This window comes from Lemur catta, chromosome 14 (genome assembly GCF_020740605.2).
Source record: "Lemur catta isolate mLemCat1 chromosome 14, mLemCat1.pri, whole genome shotgun sequence".
NCBI classification, from domain to species: domain Eukaryota; kingdom Metazoa; phylum Chordata; class Mammalia; order Primates; family Lemuridae; genus Lemur; species Lemur catta.
Genome location: NC_059141.1, coordinates 28,564,002 through 28,579,673, shown reverse-complemented (window position 1 = coordinate 28,579,673; position 15,672 = coordinate 28,564,002). Strand labels below are relative to the sequence as shown.

Sequence of the window (15,672 nt, the reverse complement as noted above, 5' to 3'; positions counted from 1 at the left end):
AATTTCCTGTTGCCTTGGGTTTGGTGGGCTGAGTATCTGCAAGCAGCATTTGGTATGTTGGTGTTTAAGGGATATGACATTTCACTGTACCAAATGGGAATGGAATATTTTTAGCACAGAGGTTTAGTAAAGAAGGACTAGTACTCTGAATGGAGTATGAACAAGCAGAGATACTATTTTTAAAGACCAAATATAAAGATCTCATTCCTTCCACTATCACAAAAATAATCATATGTGCACTTATTTTCACCACAAGCTTGAAGAACTTACTCTTTTCTCATCTCCTGAAAGACAGTATTCCATCTACTGCACTAACTCCACTGCCTTACACCCATTCTTCCTGTCTTCAGATGACCTGAGCACCTATGTTTAATAGGCTAAAAATGTTGTTAATGATTGAAAGCAATAATAATATTTATCATTTATTGAGCATTTACCATGTGCTATTTTACATGCATTTAGCCATTTAATTCTCACAACAATGCTATTATTATCCTTATTTTCTAGAGAAAGAACTAAAGTTTAGAGAGGTTTGGAAATCTACCCGAAGTCATATAGCTTGTAGATTTAGTAGATAGAGGAACCAGGATTTAAACCTACATGTGTCTGAAACTAGAGCCTTAATGATCGACTATACTTACATTGATTGTATCAGTCAGTGTAGGCTGGGTTGTTTAGTGATCCTTTAGCAGCCCTCAAATCTTAGTGGCTTAAAGTAATGAAGACTTACTTCTTATTTATGCTATGGAGAACTCTGTTCCAAGTCATCATAATCATCATACATTAATGTATGCATTAATAGACTAGCCAGTATACAGAATACTGTCAAGTAACTATAGCAGAGGGAAGAGTGACATGCCAAGGTATGCACTGGCTCTTAAAGCATCTGCCTGGAAGTTGACACACACCATTTCTGTTCATACTCTGCTGGTTAAAGCAAGTCATATGGCCATGCCTAAAGCCAATGGGACAGAGAAATGTAATCTCACTATGTGTATGGAAGGTGGTAGAAAAAAGAAACAAACATTTGCCAATAGTCCTAATGAAAACCACACTGATATAATGTAATATGCAGGTTATAGGTGGGGCTGTGTTTTCTTCATGACTGTATCCCCAACAAAGTGGCTGGTATATAGTAGGAGCTTAACTCAGGTGTTGCGTACATGCATGAATAGATGAATAAATGAAAGAAAATACATTTAAAATGACAAGGAAACATGGCAATTCACTTTGACATATAACCAGAAGAGGCCTTTGCCAAGTTCTGCTTTCACCTGCAGACCCAAGAGTAATCTCAGCCGTAACAGTAAAGTTTGACAGATGTTTAGGAATTTTGTATATGAGGGGCTCAGGAGGAATGGAATATGCAGGTTGGATGGTGGAGCTCAAAGTTGTATTTGCACGGTACTTTATATAAGATTAAGAAGTTATCAATTGTTCACCTCAAAAAAGGGGCTTAGGGTAAGGGTAGAATAAGAGCGGTAACTGATAACAGAGTGAAGAAAACTGCCACCTAAGGACTGGCAGAGGACATATCAAAAGCAAAAAACTAAAAATCACTAGCTGGGCATGGTGGTGCACCTGTGGTCCCAGCTACTCGGGAGGCTGAGGCAGGAGGATCACTGTTAAGCCCAGGCATTGGAGGTTCCAGTGAGCTATGATGACGCCACTGTACTCCAGCCTGGGTGACAGAGTGAGACCTTGTCTCAAAAAACAAGCAAACAAACAAAAAGTAAACTACAACTATAAAACTCCTAGAAGAAAACACAGGGAAAAACTTCATGATGTTGGTCTGGGCCATGATTTCATGGGTATAACACCAAAAGCCCAGCAACAAAAGCAAAAATAGACAAGTGGGACTACATCAAACTAAAAGGCTTCTGCACAACAAAGGAAACAATTAACTGAGTAAAAAGGCAGCCTACACAATAGGAGAAATATGTGCAAGCCAAATATCAAATAAGGGGTTAATATCCAAAATATATAAGAAACTGCTACAATTTAATATCAATAAAAATAATAACCTGATTTTAAAATGAGCTAAAGACTTGAATTGACATTTCTCAAAAAAAGATACACAAATGGCCAACAGATACATGAAATGATGCTCAACATCACTAATCATCAGGGAAATGCAAATCAAAACCACATTGAGCTATAATGTCACACCTGCTAGAATGGCTATTATCAAAAGAACAAAAGACAGTAAGTGTTGATGAGAATGTGGAGAAATTGGAACCCTTGTACAGTACTGGTAAAAATGCAAAATGGTGCAGCCACTATGGAAAACAGTATGGAGCCTCAAAAGTTAAAAACAAAACTACCATATGATCCAGCAATCCTCACTTCTGGGATTATCCAAAAATAATTAAAATTAGGATTTTAAAGAGATATCAGCACTCCAATGTTCATTGCAGCACTATTCACAGTAGCCAATATGTGGAAACAACTGAAATGCTCATTGACAGAAGAATGGATAAAAGAAATGTGGTATATACACACAGTGGAGTATTATTCAATCTTTAAAAAGAAGGAAATCCTGCCATATGTGACAACATGGATGAACCTTGAGGCCACTATTGTAAGTGAAATAAGCCAGTCACAGAAAAATAAATACTCATAATTCCACTTATATGAGGAATCTAAAATAGCCAAACTCATATAATCAGAGAGTAGAATTGCAGTTTCCGAGGGCTGGGAGAAGAAGGAAATAGGGAGTTGCTAATCAACAGGCACAAAGTCTCAATTATATAAGATGAGTAAGTTGTAGAAATCTGCTATGCTATGTTGCTCCTATAATTAACAATACTGTATTGTACACTTAAAAAATGTGTTAAAGTGGTCCATCTCACATTAAGTATTCTTGCCACGATAAAATAAAAATTTAAAAAGAAGTAAATCATAACTTTAGACAGAACCGTAGAAAGGCTCCGGATTTTGATTCACCAAGTTCCACAGAAGAATGCAGGTGTTGGTCAAAGGACCCTACATGGAGCAGTTAGGTCCCTAGGTCCCCTCAGTTACTTGACACAACTAAGCACAACCCCCTCCACCACTATCTTAGTCAAGAAATGAGTGTTCGGTCCCTGGAGAAACTGACCAGACAAGATTCCAGGCCTGAGGACACAAGGCATAGCAGAGAGCAGCACACAGCTCAGGTCTTAAACAAGTGGGTTATGTAAAAGCCCGCATATCAAACTGGGGGTCCCCAGTCCTCTTCCCTGACTCTGCTGCTGGGTAGAAAAAAGACAGTTTTAGACTCCCAAGGTGTCATAAATTTTATCTTCCACAAACCTTTCTTTAGAAGTTACTGCAGGATATACTTCAGTAAAATGAAGGAGTAAATGAAGAAATAGGAAGACATAGGATTGAGAAAATGTGATTCAACACAGGTGAAAAGCAGAGGAATTATGAGGATGACCACAGAGGGTAGTTCCAAGATGACTGCTGAGCAGCTGGCAAAGACAGCAAGTGGACCAGGAGCACAGGCCAATAGAGGGCTCCTGGAAGGAGGTCCCAGGAAAAAAAAAATTGGAGCTGCCAGATTATTTGATATGTTTTTGTACCGAAAGGCTCTTGGAGGATTTGAGAATTAGTAATACGCACACAGAAAACTAAGCAAGTGGAAATACAATTATTAACTCCAGGAAAATAAAGTACTTGTAAAGTAGAAAAAGTAAGCAATTATCAGCAGGGAACATTATTTATATATTTATAATAATATAAAAATAGAATATTCATTTAACCAAAACATTTTAACTAAAAGCTAATGCTTACGGAACACTTGGTATGTGCCAACGCAACTGCTTTCCATGGCTTGACTCACTCAATCATCTCATCAACCTATGTGCTATTATTGTCAACAACCTACTTTATAGATAAGGAAAGTAAAGCACAAAAAACTTAAGCACTTTGCCCAAGGTCACACAGCTAGAATTCAAGCACAGGCAGTCTGGATCCAGAGCCCATGCTGGTTACAATATTATGCCACCTCGTGCTCTAGCCATGTAGGAAGAGAGGAGAAAATGGGGGGTGGGAGGATGGTTAGGAGGTTGTATGGAAGAAAGTTAAATCCTCATCTGCCCTAATAATAAATCAATATATAAAGCAAGAAACTTTAGCCTATGCAGACTACTCCATTCAGAATACAGAAGAATAGCACGTATCATTAGAAGCAGCTGAAACAGCTGAAAGTGGTTGCCCCAGGGGAAAGGGATGGGGAAGGGGCAGGGCAGGGGGATCACCATTTTTACTGGAATTCTTTTATTTGATTTTCAGAAATCATTTTCATATAATACTTGGATAACTTTTTTACAGGGAAGTTTTCCCCACCATGGAGATTAAAAGGAACTACACTCCCTCCGGGCCCCACCCCAGCCATCTTTTGGAGACATCACTGTTGGTTTGATGAGGGTTTCACTGCTTCACCCTCCTAAACTGAGGCCAATATGAGGCCTCGGTGACATGAGCCAGATGTTTATGTTTATAATATTTACACTCATATGCGGGCAAAGTGCAGACCACTTTTACTAATAATACGCTCATTTGCTGGAAAGCTCTTCTGCAGCAAAGAAGAAAGGCTACGTGGTAAGAGGATCCTCCTAGAAGTATTAACACATCCCAGGCACTACGCTACCAACCTGCATTAGTGTGCTTGGAAGGGCTGGAGAGGCCAGTCCAAGACCTTCAGGAGATATTTAGGATAAAATAAAATTTGGCATGTGTTACTGATCCCCAATAACCCAACATGTTGGGGTATCTAAACCCAGTCTCCTTTATCTCCAGCTACTTGATTTCACCCCCATCAATATCTTTCCAAATCTTCTCCCTTTTCCTTCCAGTTTAAAGGGTCAACCTGATGCCAATGTTTGAAATTTCTGCAATTCTCAGCCACAACTTTAAGGATGCTACAGCTGGTGAATCAAAATTATTATTATTATTACACTATAGCAAATGGCTCTGTGTTTAGAGGCTCCCAAACAGGAACTACCACATTTGCAGGGGCAAGGTCAAGAGATATAAACATCTGACAACAAATTGAATGAGAGTTAGGGCAGAATTGATGAGCTCAGACATTTTCTGACCATATCTCTTGGCCCTTCCCAGAAACAACCTATTATCCATTATGATGGATGCCAGAATCATTCACCCAGGCATGTCAGATAAACACTACCTGGAAGCTGCAACGTGGCTTCATGCCACAGGTAATGATAGGAGGTTTTGGTACCTGTTAGGGAATGCTGAGGAAGGAGAGTTGGAGGGCAAGAACCTCAGCCTTCTCTGGGAGGGGGAATGGGGGACATGACCCAACAGTTAACAAGCAGGACCAGCCCACCGTGACCAGCCTGCCCATGCAAGTGGCCACTGTGCCCATGTGGCAGCCCTAAGGACATCCACGCTCCAGGAGACTGGGACACAAAGGGTGGTCCTCAGAAAAGGCATGGTGACTGTGCCCATGGAGGTTTGTGGAAAGAAAGTTGTCGGCTAGACCATTCTGGAGATTCCAAGAACACAGTCCAAGATTTTGAGGAGATACCAAGGGGCTACCAAGGTTCTGATAGTTTTGCTGAATAAGATTTGCCAACGTCCTGCCTCAGCCAGATGAGAAGACAGGCAGTAGGGGCCAGAGGAAGAGTATGAAACAGAAGAAAATATTTAAATAGCATCTTGCTCTGGTATTCTTAATGGACTTTGCTCAGTGGGAAGAGAGCACCCATAGTCAGTCCTTCTTGAAGCTTCTGTTCTTCCCTGAAATCGACCCCACTGGCTTATCTCTGGAGAGATTGGATTAGTCCCCCAAAGCCTGTTCATTCCAAGAGGAACAGTCAGAACGGCAGTCATGCAATTCAGCTGTGCATCATGCAGAGCTGAAGACTGAAACAAATTCCTAATGACTCAGCCAAGATATCAATAATTAATTCAATTCAGCGTGAACCACCCATCCTTCCCTGCATGCAACGACCAGGGCATCACCTATAGTACCAATATCCACCACCTCCACAACAAAGCGGGGATAATATAAACACTTGGCTCTCATTTTCCCCATAGACTTCTGCTCTCCACTCTCTTAGCAGGACGGTCAATGTTCCAACTCAGGTGACGGTGAGGCGGCAAGAGTTGTATGAACAATGACAGAGCTGGCTTCATGCCAGCACAAACAACCTCCCTTTCCTCTTTGGTTAAGGGCAGGGAGGCTGAGTGTAGTTAATGTTACTGCCTTTGAACACAGCGAGACTCACCCAGCCTTGTGTGTAGCATCTTATCAAGTACTAAGTACCACTCAAAGTTGTCACTGCTAGAGATGACTGTCCCAGTGGGTTTGGGCAGATGCTCAGATGCTGAAAAGATGCTTTTGGTCACAAAAATGTAAGTCTAACCAGGCAAAATTGTTGCTGTCAATGTGTTCTTAGCCCTTCCAGTGGCCATGCAAGTTTAAGAAGGTTCTGGCTTTTTCTACTCAATTTCTTCCTCTCCGGCAGCCCTCCCAGCAAAGTCCTGTTTTGGGGACTCCTGTGACGCAGAATAACACAAAGTCGTGCACAGGTTGGACTGGAGGAGGGTGTCAGAAGGCACCTTTGGGAGAGAGAAACCCAGAAAGAGCTGTGTATGGGCAGTGGATGGGCAAGGACGTGCGGATTTGAAGATGTGCTTCTGTGAGTTACAGCCCTTTCACAACGTTTTTAAAAATGTTGCTGGATTGTTCATTTGATGCAAGTCTTCTCTGAGAACGGACCCTATGAATCATAGTTTCAATAGAATTACAGAAGAGACTAACATAATTCTGCCTAGTCCTTTAAATGGATATTTGCATAATTTGAATAGGTTATCCTGTACCTAACGAGAAGCATGGAAAATTACCTACCTAACTCACAGAATCTCAAGTTACCAGAAACCAAACAAACCGAAATCCAAATACTCACCGAAACACTGCTATTTCTGGTCTTTGCTTCCATGTCATTGTACCAAAAGCTTTCTGGTATCATCTTTGCTACTTGCAAACTGTAGGGGACTTTTTCTCTCCAACTCTCTGGGAAAGTTTCTTATTCCGGAGGCCTTTGTCTTTAGCATCTCATTACAGGGCTATCTAGGAGGCTGCCCTCTAAAACTGCTGTCCCCAGCCCCGGGGCAGTGCACCAGTACCGGTCTGTGGTCTGTTAGGGACCAGGACACAGAGCTTCACACCCCTCACCCCATCCATGGAAAGATTATCTTCCATGAAATTTAGGATTGGGGGTGGTGAGGGCGCACAGCAGGAGGTGATTGGTGGGCGTGAGCAAGCGAAGCTTCACCTGGATTTACAGCCATTCCCCATCACTCACATCACCGCCTGAGCTCCCCCCATCCCCCACCATCCATGGATGGAAAAATTGTCTTCCATGAAACTGGTTCCTGGTGCCAAAAAGGTTGGGGACCGCTGCTCTAAAACATCTCCCTGTGGCCCGAACTGATTTGGTTAACATTTTCTATGTTGATGTCTCCCCTATGTGACAGAACCGGTGTTCTTTATTCAGTTCATTTTACTGTGCTAAAGGGACCCTTTGAACTTCCAGAATTAGAGGTATTTAAAAAAGAAAACCATTGCTCAGTGTTAGTTTAGCCACAAGGCCAACAGGTGTTTAGAGAACTGTTACAAGTAGATTTATGTTTACCCCAGAGTTAGAGGTATGGAGTCAGGAGTTAGCTTTTCCTCATAAAGAAGAAAAAAAAAGAAGAGAAAACATTAGTTGGAGAAAGTCTCCTGGTAACAGAAAGAATTTTGATATCTGGGCTGCTAGGATGATCACCCCCATACCCTGCCTCTCTCCCTGGTCATTTTTCTCCATTGAAGGAGGATACCGACAGAGATAACTGAGAGAGTTGGGATTCACGGGGGAAATTGCTACAGAAGCAGGCTATGGAAGAGGGCGCCACGGAAACAAGTCCCACGTAACCATAGTGACGGGCTGAGGAAGGAGGGGATGGGTGGAGAGAGGCAGAGAGCCAGTGTGGATAGAGGACGGGGGGCTGTTGGGAAGGGGACCCCCAGGTCAAGCGGGCGAATGACAGGAGCTGCAAGTAGTTAAAGCTAAATTCAGGGGTTTTTTTTAAAAAAGGAAGACAAATTAATTTCTAACTGCAATTAATTAGGAAGATAGGGTACATGTTCTATTCTCAATTTCGTTTGCATTTTAACAGGGGTTTAAATGTTTCTTAAGAGTTTAGCTATTTTAATAAGGCAAGATTAGGAGTGAGCAGTAGAAAGTTGTGGTTGGAACCGGGAATGGATATGGGAGGGCTGGAGAGGAAGGTGGACTCAGAGCTCATCTTAGGTGGACACAGCGCCCGGCTGCCTCCTGGTGGCAGCTGTCTCCAATTAGCAGGGAGTAATTAGGAGGAGATTCCACTCGCTGATGCCATAAGCGTACACGGACGGCCAGATTTCGCAAATAAAAATAGAGTGCTCTGTTAAATTTGAATGTCAGATAAACATGAATAATATTTTATTCTGTGTATGTTTCCTGGCAATTGTAATAAGGCGGCACGTGCGGATTAAATTTCCTCGTCTTGCTCTCTCACCCGCTGTATACTTAAAAAAGAAAGGAGATAAGGGAGGGAGGATGGGAGATAGGAAGGGAGGGACGGCTTGAACCCCAAATGGTCACTTTCTCTAATTATCCAGCCACACTCCATTTCTTCTTGCACCTCTCTCTCTCTCTCTCTCTCTCTACACCATCACAGGGACACTCAGTGTAACCATTCCCTACAATATGTCTCCAAAAAATCAAATCAGAACCAAGCCACACACAATCAAACCAAACCTCTCTAATTCCTCCAACCGCCAGGGCTCTTCTCCTGGGCGCTAATCACGCATTCTGACACCCTCCTGCTGCCTTAACCCACGAGCCTCCACCTCGCCCTCACTATGCATAATATCTTACCTACCTGCCAGCTGACCTCACCTATGAACTCTGAACTCCCTGCTTGCTTTTCTTCAGGTTCTTGTCTATAATTGATGCACAGTTCTTAAAGTGTCTCCTAATAAAGTGCTCTGAAACAGGTGTCAGTAAATCCACTTACGGTACTATTTCAAAGAGGTATTTTACAAAATAAATCAACACCTGTGGTTCCGCACGTGGTGTATGGTAGTGGTGCACCTGATGCCTTTTCCTCACGCAGCCCACCTCAACTCCAGCTGAGGCTGGATGCTCCCAGCCTCCAGTCCCTGTCCCCAGCCCTAACTGAACACCACTATAAAAAAGTCCAGAAATAAGACATTGGCTCACTGATCATCTTCAAGCTTCCATCAGTTCGTGTCGTTCTATTTAAAGCCCTCCACTGCTCTCCCACTGCACTTAGAATAAGATACAGAATGTTCACAATGGCCTCCAATATCTGTAGGATATTCCTCTACCCACACAGCCCACCCTATTCCTTGCTTACTGCTATCCAGCCACGTGGACCCCCTTTCTGTTCCTGGAAGATGCCAGACCTTTCTCTGCCTCAGGATCTTGCACTTGTTCTCCCTTCAGCCTGGAATGCTTCCCCTCGCCCAGCTCTGTGGATGAACAGATCATTCTAATCCTCCAGGACTCAGTTCTGGGGTGCTAAGAACATTCTATACCTTGAGATGTGTGCACTTTACTGTATGGGTGTCACACCTCGGTAAAAGGTAAAATATAAAGTAATTCACTCCTATATCATCTTTTTAAATTTCCTTCCTGACAATGATCATAATCTATAATTATCATATTGACTTATTGACTTATTTAAGGTCTCTCTTCCACCTAGATCAGGAGTTGGCAAACTATGGCCACTGGCCAAATCCCACCACCGTCTGTTTTCGCAAAAAAAGTTTTGATGGAACTCAGCCTCACCCATTCACTTTCTGTTGTCTGTGGCTGCTTCCGCTGCACTACAATGGCAGTGGTGAGTAGTTGTGACAGAGATTGTATAGCCCCACAAAACCTAAGATGCTTACTATCTGACACTTTCAAAAAAAAAAAAAAAGTTTGAAAACCTTGCCTTGAACTTTAAGTTTCATGAAGGTAAATCTTCTTCATTTATTTTTGTCCAGATCCAAAACAGTGCCTGGCACAAACCCAGCGACCACTCAGTAAATGTTGGCTCCTGTCTGCCCCCCACCAACGGACTCCCCCAGTGCAGCCTCTCCTAGCTTGCCCTTTCCGTCGTCTGATCCTGGCTCACGGCCACTTGCCTGCAGACTGTAGGTTCTTGCCATCTGCCAGGCCCTTCTAGCCCTGCCTCCTTGCTCTGTGTCACCAAACTGGTGCTACTTGTACCCTGATGCTGAAAATCCATCTAATCACAATGAATAATCCTGTAACACAAAAGCTCCCTCTGGTGTTTTAGATTCAATCCTTTTGTGGCATGCCAATCCATTCTCTATAATCACTGAAAGCACACCTATCTTAAAATTTTATTCTTCTGTCACTCAGCTTGTTGTCAATATATTAATGTAGGTCTCTTCCTATTATAAAAATGATTCATATACATAACATAAAATTTTGAAAGTAAAGAAAAACCAAGAGACAATCACTTTTTAGCACTTCGATGTGCTTTCTGTCCATTCTTCCTATGCTTTTTTTTAAAAGCACACCTATGCAAAACAACAAAAAATGGCTAAGAACAATTCTCTCCCTTGTATTATAATAAGCATTTCTTATATTACACATTCTTTGTAAATTATTATTTTTAGTAGCTGCTTAATAGTACATGGAGTGCATATATTCACTAAATATTTCCCTATTTTTGGGAAATATTTATAATATATCCAAATCTTTATAATAAAAAATAATACTGCCATGAACATCTTTGTGCATGAAGCTCTTTTTTATTTTTTTCCTACTTTTTGGATTACTCCCCCAAACAAGATTTCCAGAAGCAGAATTACTGGATTGAGGGACATTTTTTTGAGTTCAGATAAATACTTTCATTTTCACTTCTTAAAAGACCTGAAAACCTCTGGATAAAGGTCTCAGAATAAATGTATTCATAATGTTCTTTCCTGTACTCCAAATCTGCAGGAATGAAAGAAAAGATATTAAATATGTATTTTTAGGCCGCTCTCAAAATACAAGAGGAAAATTTCAGTGGCTCAAAACAGAGAGTGAAACCTAAACAAGAAGCAAAGTGTAAAACCAGAGGGACAAATCGTAAGGCTGGAACCAGGCCAACAAGACAGGAGTTAAATACCTTCAGGGGAAGGACTAAATGCACCTCCTGGTGATGGGAACCTGAGCAGGAACTCCTATGCAAGAACAGTAGACTGTAGAGCTCCATCCACACGTCTGGAATTGTGACAGAAATCCAGGACTTGCTCGGTTTCCAAAGCACAGTCCTATTCCTGCTGTTGGAGAGAAAAAACTTTTCCTTAACCCTCTTAGATTCAGCGACTGGGGGCTTGTGAATTTAAACTGACAAAAGAGGGATTAGCAAGAAAATAGAGTTTACTTCACATGCAATGTGCACACACGCAGGAGTATGAGCACTGATGCTCACTCAAAAGGGTTGTTAGAATTTGGGGCTTATATACCAAACATAGCAAGGGAAAGGAAAGGGGGAAAGGCTCCTATGAGAAGAACAAATAGGTTTCTTCAGGAAAGACAAATGGATTTTTAGGAGAACAACTTGGAGGTAAGAAAGTTTGTTATAATGCTTGCTCATGCAGGAGCTAGTGGTCTTAATCTTTTCTTGATGGTAGTGACTCTCCCTGGGAGAGGGGATTTATGGCAGCCTCATTTCCCAGAAGTTGCTACTTTTAGTCAGACAAGGGAAGCTCCAAGAAGGTTTTTTTTTTTTTCCTGTATTTATTGAATCTCACATGTCTTTAGCTTAAAATAATCTTTATACCAACTCTGGGGTTCCAAGTGGGTCCCCACACTGGTCTGTACCATGTGGACTGTGGAGAGCTGTCACCCCGGAAATGAGGAAGTCTGAATTGAGCTGCAAACATATGGCCTAGGTTGAGCCTAGTCAACCCATGAGATCAAGGCTAAGACAGCCAAGAAAATGCCTAATGGGCTGGGAAGTGTGGGAGAAAATTCCCATGCAATATGAGATTTCCAGAAAAGTTCAAAGACATATTTAGCACAATGAAAGGTACTCACAAATAAGAGATGTATATCCTGAAGCGACAGAAGAATTTGAAAAGGATTTTAAAATGAAACTATTTAAAGTCTTCAAGAAAGCCACTTGGTATTCACCTGTATAGTCCCAGCTACTTGGGAAGCTGAGCTGGGAAGGTCACTTGAGCCCAGGAGTTCAAGTCCAGCTTGGAAAACATGGTCAGACCCCATCTCTTAAAAAAAAAAAATCTTCAAGGAAACAAAAGAAGACAACATCAAAATAAAAAAAAATCAGAGTAGGACACCATGAAATTGGCATAGGTAAATAATAAAAAGGACATCAAAAATTATCCTCCCCACAACTTAAAAAAAAAAAAAAAGCCATCCCTTAAAGGAACTGTACTTCACTACACTGACAGAAGAGGGTGATCTTGAACTAGGAATGGTAAATTATTATAAATTCATAAAATGCCATGAAATGAAACAAAGCATCCTAAATCCATGCAAAGCCACTCTAAGAGGGAAAAATGAGAATCAAAGTATTTTAGCTGATAAAATTCTTCCCAAAAAACAACCATAAAGCAACTTCAAAACACAAAATTTCAAATGGAATTGACATCTTCAAACAAACATTTGGAAATATTAATATCACCTCGAATCAGAAGTTCAAAAACCAAGAACAGAAATGGACAAAGTAAATACATAAATTTATTTGGTGTATTGATTTATTGAACTCAGGAAAGAAAAAGACAAAGTCTTCTTAAGAATAAAGGCTGTATTAATGGAGAATAGACTGAGAAGAAATTTTCAGAGGATTGAGAAAAGGCAAGAAAATAAACAAGAAAATTTAAATGAACTAAAAAAAGAAGTAAAAAAGTTCAGAGAGAAAGTAGTTGAAATGGAAAATAAACAAAGAATATTAAAGATATAGATCACTAGAATCCCAGAAGAAATATAAAACAATGGACCAAAACTTACATTTAAACCTATAATCCAAAATGGAGAAATATACCATGTTCATGTACTGGAAAACTCAATATTATTAAGATGTCAGTTCTTCCAAAATTGATCTATAGATTTGATTCATTTTCAGTCCCAACAAACTGTGGAAATTGATAAGGTATTTCTAAAATTTATATGGAAATATAAAGAACCTAGAAGAGCCAAAACAACTTTGAAGGAAAGAACAAAGTTGGAGGACGTGCATTACTTGATTTCAAGGTTTACTATAAGATGTACATTAATCAAGAAAGAGTGGTATTTGCATAAGGATTGGCATATAGATTAATAAAACAGAGTAGAAAGTCCTAAAATAGACCCACACATCTATGATCAATAAATTTTTTATAAAGGTATCAAGGCAATTTAATGGAGAAAATAGTCTTTTCACCAAATGGTGCTGGAACAACAAAATATCCATATGAAAAGACTGAACCTTAACTCTTACTTCATATCATACACAAAAATTTATTTAAAATGAATCATAAACCTAAAAATAACAGCTAGAGATCTAAAACTTATAGAAGAAAATACAGCAGAAAATACTTCTGAACCTGGGGTAGGCAAAGATTTCTTAGATTGGGCACAAAAAGCACAAGATAGAAAGTTGATAATTGAACTTTATCAAAATTATATAGTTCTCTTTCAATACATTATTAATAAGGAAATAGTCAAGTCTCATAATGGGAAAAAATATTCACAATATACACATAAGACCAAAGACTTGTATCCAGAATATTTAAACAACTGTTATTACTCAGTAATGATAAGACTACCCAATTTTTAAAATTGGCAATGTGTTTGAACACTTCACAAAAGATGATAATAAAAGTCCAATATGCACATGAAGAGATGCTCAACGTTATTAGCCTTCAGGAAGATGTAAAGTAAAACCACAATGAGATACCACTATGCATTCACTAGAATGGCTAAAATTATAAAAACTGATGATACCAAGTGTTGGCAAGGATATGAAGCAACTGGAGCTCTCATGTATTGCTGCCAAGAATGTAAAATGATACAACCACTTTGGAAAATAGTTTGTTTCCCATAAAGTTACAGTTATGCAATCCAGCAATTACATCCTGTTTTACCCAAGAAAAATGAAAACATGTGTCCATACAAGGACTTGTATACAAATGCTTATAGTGGTTTTATTCATAATAGTAAAACTCTAGAAATAACCCAATGTCCATCAGAAGTGAATGGATAAACAAACTGTGGCACACACTTAGTAATAAAAAGTAATGAATGACTGACCCCATGCAACAGCAAGGATGAACCTCAAAAATATTACTCTGAGTCAGAGACACCAGACACAAAAGAGTATGGATTGTGTGATTCCATATATACCTTACCTCTGCAAAAGGAAAGTCTAATCTATAGCAGCAAAAAGCTTATCAGTGATTGCATTGATAGCAGGAATGATAACAAATGGGAATGAGGGAATTTTTAGATAATAAAATCTAGATCTTGATTGTGGTATTGGTAATAGGAGTGTATATATTTGTTAAAATTCATTAAACTATATACTTAAAATTGGTACATTTTTATGCATGTAAATAAAACTTCAAAACGTTGATTTTAAAAAGTGTAATCTAAGAAAATTTTCCAGGAACAATAAAAAGACTGAATCTACCAAGTGAAAGAGCCCATTGGGTATCTGTTAAATTGATACAGCTCACTCAAAATCATGGACAGATTTCTATATATTGTCTATGATTCTAATGTACCTCATGCATCAAACGTAACAACACCCACAATTTTCTTTGAGACATCCCTTTAAAGATACAGATCACTAGAATCCCTGAAAAAGACGCACCCTTAATGAGGGTATGTCAGGCTAAACTCTTTTTTTTTTTTTTTTTGAGACAGAGTGTCGCTTTGTTGCCCGGGCTAGAGTGAGTGCCGTGGAGTCAGCCTAGCTCACAGCAACCTCAAACTCCTGGGCTTAAGCGATCCTACTGCCTCAGCCTCCCGAGTAGCTGGGACTACAGGCATGCGCCACCATGCCTGGCTAATTTTTTCTATATAGATTTTTAGCTGTCCAAATCATTTCTTTCTATTTTTGGTAGAGACAGGGTCTCACTCTTGCTCAGGCTGGAGCCAAAATATCAGTGAGCTCAGGCTACACTCGATTCCAAGAAACCCTTTTGTCCAGCCAAGGAGTGAAGGGAGAGGCTCCCAGAGGGTCTCACCCATGTCATGGAGGGTCTCACGAGCCAAACTGAAGAGTCCAGTTTTATCTTGAAAGAAATGAGCAGCCTCTGAAGGGTTTTAAGCATAGGGTTGATATAGTCAAGTCTGTATTTGGGAAAAATCAACTACCCATCCCACAAACTTGCAGGAAGGCGACAGAAAAAACAACAGAAGGCTATTGAAGCCACCCTGGCAAGACACGAGGAGGACTTAGGGCGATTGGTGATGATGGGAATGAGAGAGAAGAAGTGGAATGAAGACATGATGGGATATTTATGGGAAGAAAATCCAGCCTCCTAATATAATTACATATTGTACAATTTACAGTATTACACAGAGACCAGTGAAAAGAATCACAGGCTCAAGCTATTCTTTTAAAGAAGTTTGACATTTTTGTTCTTCCTCTTCT

General features: G+C 40.2%; 2 long non-coding RNA genes across 3 annotated transcripts in view; both read right to left on the bottom strand.

The window, feature by feature from the left end:
- LOC123649630 overlaps window positions 1-15,672 on the bottom strand; it is a 61,591-nt gene that overhangs the window by 6,483 nt on the left and 39,436 nt on the right. Inside the window, exon 6 of one of the 2 annotated variants that reach the window (XR_006739089.1) lies at window positions 12,279-12,314. The exons of the other annotated variant lie outside the window; for it this stretch is intronic. This is a non-coding gene — a long non-coding RNA (uncharacterized LOC123649630). Of the gene's footprint in view, window positions 1-12,278; window positions 12,315-15,672 lie in introns of those variants that run through there. 2 annotated transcript variants of the gene reach the window in all.
- LOC123649633 lies at window positions 10,825-12,245 on the bottom strand. Its single transcript, XR_006739094.1, has 3 exons — window positions 12,204-12,245; window positions 11,194-11,347; window positions 10,825-11,018 (listed from the first exon to the last, which is right to left on the bottom strand). It is a non-coding gene; the product is annotated as an uncharacterized LOC123649633 (long non-coding RNA).